Here is a 4,088-nt window from a genome sequence, read left to right on the forward strand (position 1 = left end):
TTTCTATTGTGTCTCTGGTTCAACTGGCTTCTAAATCAGTCTCAATGTGAAGAGTTGAGACTGACAACAGGAGCTGAAGGTAAGCTATAAGAGTTCTGGGGTTTATTTTAGCTGCACTGAAGTGACAGCAGTTTTTAACAACAGGGCACAGATATGGAAAATGTGGATCCCCTATTGTACCAAATTGAGATGGAAATAATAGAAAGTTGGCCTCTCTGACGTAAATAAAATAATAATAAAAAAATAAATAAATAACAGCTTCCTGTCCAGGGGACCTAGGTGGGCAATTGACCCAACGAGACCCACTACAGAGAGGAGATTCAGCAGCTCACTCATTCAGCCACCAATTTGGTGCTGAACACAGGGAAGACCAAGGAGGTCATTGTGGACTACAGAAGGTCCAGGAGGATGGATCACACTCCCCTTCTCATAGATGGAGAAGTGGTGGAGCGTGTGGACAACATCACGTTCCTGGGCTTCCACATCACATCTGACCTCTCCTGGAATACAAACACCTCCCACCTGGTGAAGAAAGCACAACAAAGGCTCTTCTTCCTCTGGTGGGACTCTGGTCATAGATCTGTGGTTCAATCTAAGCAGATAAACATAGGAAAAAAACTGCTTGGAATTGGCTGCACTGCTTTGAATAGTGTTAAAAATCCTATGACAATGGAGCAGAGCTCCCCTAGTGGAATAAAAACAACTTAGTATATTTCAAAGATACTTACATTTGTATAAGCAGATTTTACATATATTAAGTAGTAAGTGTATGATATAGAAATATATACAAAGTGTACTAATAGCATGCTTGTACTATTTTTGACATTATATCTTTAAATACACTTAAAAATATTTGTACCACTATACACTTTTAAGAAATATATTAAATAAAGGTATACTTTATGTGAACAAAATGTATATTTGCTCAAAGTTGCCAATGAAACAATATTATTTTAAAGATAATTTGCGTGTATTTTATATATGTTCAAAATAGTTTTTTTTTATTAATTTAAAGCTCACTTAAAAGTAAACTGATATATTGAAATTTCAGTATGTTTTAAATTACATCTCAGTGTATACTTTACACTAATGAAGTATGCCTTTTTAGGTTTCTTAATAATCTTGTACTAGTTTTGTTAAAATGGCAAATAATAAAAAAAAACAATCCTCATAGTGGAACTTGATGTAATCTTGTTTAACAAAGTAAATAATGTGTTCATGCCTCAAAACATCAAACATTTTAGTGACAGAGGTTCTACAACAAAAACAAAACTTGTCCTTAACACTAAATGTAGCAGGTATCATCTACAACATAGTAGGCTTTACTGCCTCACTTAAGGTCAGAGTTCATTATTCAATGTTTAGACACTGCTGTGGCCTTACTCCTTGTCTAAACAGCCCAGGGCCCTCTGTGAACTCAGTTTCCTTCCATGCTGTTTGCATTGTGATGGTGAGACCTGGTGGGAGGGGTTGGTCTGTAAAGGAGACCTATATGTCCAGCATAAGAAAACAATTTCCTGATATCTGTTTTAGCCAGTCTGTCTCTTTCAGTCTTTCCTGAGCAGGAATACATGTTCATATAGCTGGTTTTCAATTTATGTGTACTTTGGGTTTGTAGTACCTCCTGTTTTGGAATAGTAAGTACCACTCTTTAACTCTTGTGTCCTGTTTTTTGAACCTGCCCCTTACTGTAACTCTTCCCATTCTATAACCCTCTCTGAGATGTGATAAGATCCTCCTTTCAGACCATTGACCAATATTTTTTCTCATTCACCACATAGTTTTGGTTGTTACTGGTATTAGCTATGGGTCAAAGATCAAATATTAAAGTTGGCAACTGTTTAACCATTTCTTCATGACTTCAAGATAAAAAGTTAAAGGATACCCAATGTCCTGGAACTCCAAGAATGAAACATTTTCCTTTATTCGCTGAATATAAATATGTTTATTTTTTCTGTTTTCTGAGAACTAAAAGTACAAGTGGGTGCTCTCACTCACACACATCCCTCGGTGTCAAGTAGGCAGTAAGGTAAGGTAATAAAGCCTCTCATTATTCTAAGATAATACCCAAACTTGACTGACATTTCATCAACACAACATAGTTATCAAGACTTGTTCATGCATGCACAAAAGGTCTAGAAACAAAGAGAATGTGTTACTTAATAGAACTGATTTTTTTTTTTTTTTTAAGCAGATTAAATACTTTTAGACTCAGTTTTAACTTGCTGTTTTATTCAAGCAGTTTAAAGATTTAAGTTTTTTGCCTGGGGAGCATAGAGAAGATGGAATGAGTTTACAGACCGAAATGTTTTTAGTGGTAGTGAACTTTTAATTTAATGGTAAAAAAAAACGTTCTACCTTTATTGTATAAAAAAGATTTTTTTTAAATCTACAAAAAGTAGATATTAATTAGATTTAAAGTCAATATTTATCAATTAAATATCAAGACATAAATATCAGATTTATATCTAGATAAATCAGATATTTAATCTAAATTTATCTACATTAAATATCTGATGCCAATCCTTTCTACCTATGTACATTTCTTGATTGGAATTTTACCTTTCTGATTTTGAACTTTTCAAATTTTATGGAGCTATTTCTGCTTATTAATATGCAAAATTCTTTAGCTCCATATTCTTCATCACTTTTTGAGAGTGAAAGTTGCATGTTAGAGGAAGATGGTGTATTTAAACCACAGACTGCTGAAACTAAGTTGAGAATTATTTTGTCTTCCAACTTTGCTGATGACTGTGATTGCTGGTCGTCTTCTTTAAAGTTGACGGCCAGTTGACATGATATGGTCCACTGCTGTGTCAAGGCTGTGTTTCATTCTCTCACAGCACAGTTATCAAAGGACATATCAACATGCACAGACTCACAATTAAGGCCAATGTAGAAGAAGCAGTTAACCTAACAGATCTGTTCTGGGAGAACCTGCAGACTCCTCATAGAAAGAAGCTGTGAGAGCGAAAATATTTTTATGAACTTGTTTTTGTGGAAAGATTCTGGTGCCTAGCTGGGTCATAATGACATAACTTTCCTCCCTTGCGTGCAAGGCACAAAGTTGGACCAAAATATGACTTGGGAAGTAAGCTGTTTAGGTAGATAGGAACAACAATTTGTTTGGCAATTCTGAAATGGAACGGATCTCTTCAAGTTCACGAGGTTGATTGGTCTAGAAAGGTCCAATATACACTCAGTCTAAGGGCTTCCAGAATGTTGACGTAAAACCAAAAGCAATACTTGGTTGGTCAAGACTTCCCAACACACACCAATGGAAAACGGGAAGTATAAAAAAAAGGTTGTTGTCAAGAATACGGAGAGATTTTGGGGAAAAGATTTTTGGAACTTTGATTTTGTACTGATGCATTCATGGTAGAAGTGATAATAAATCTCCCGACCCGTTGTGACTGGCAGTAAAGGACACGTCTCTGAGTATTATTTGTTTACTCAAGAGTTTGCACCTTCTGATTCTCCAACAAAGCCAGGCTGGGATTAGAATCCAGAAACTTCTTGCTATTAAATCAAATCAAATCAAATTTGATTTGTATAGCACATTTCAGCAGCAAGGCATTTCAAAGTGCTTTACATCATAAACATAAGAACACAAAGTCATGCAACATATAATAGACAATACATTGTTACATATTACATTTCAAGTTCAGTAATTTATAAACTAACAACATTATTTTAAAATCTATTCTTTGAGCTACAGGGAGCCAGTGGAGGGACTTTAAAACTGCTGTAATGTCTCTATCTTCCTGGTTTTAGTGAGAACAGGAGCAGCAGCTTCTGGATCAGCTGCAGCTGTTTGAATGATTTGTTGGACAGGCCTGTGAAGACGCTGTTGCAATAATCAATGCGACTAAAGATAAACGCATGGATGAGTTTCTCTAGATCTGGCTGAGACATTAGTCCTCTAATCCTGGAGATGTTCTTCAGGTGATAGAAGGCCGACTTTGTAATCGTCTTTATGTGGCTCTGGAGGTTCAAGTCCGAGTCCGTCACTACTCCCAGGTTTCGGGCTGATTGTTAGTTTTTAGTTGTAATAACTGAAGCTGCGCAATGACTCTAGATCTATAGCT

This window comes from Poeciliopsis prolifica, unplaced genomic scaffold (assembly GCF_027474105.1).
Source record: "Poeciliopsis prolifica strain line A6 unplaced genomic scaffold, Auburn_PproV2 SCAFFOLD089, whole genome shotgun sequence".
Classification (NCBI taxonomy): domain Eukaryota; kingdom Metazoa; phylum Chordata; class Actinopteri; order Cyprinodontiformes; family Poeciliidae; genus Poeciliopsis; species Poeciliopsis prolifica.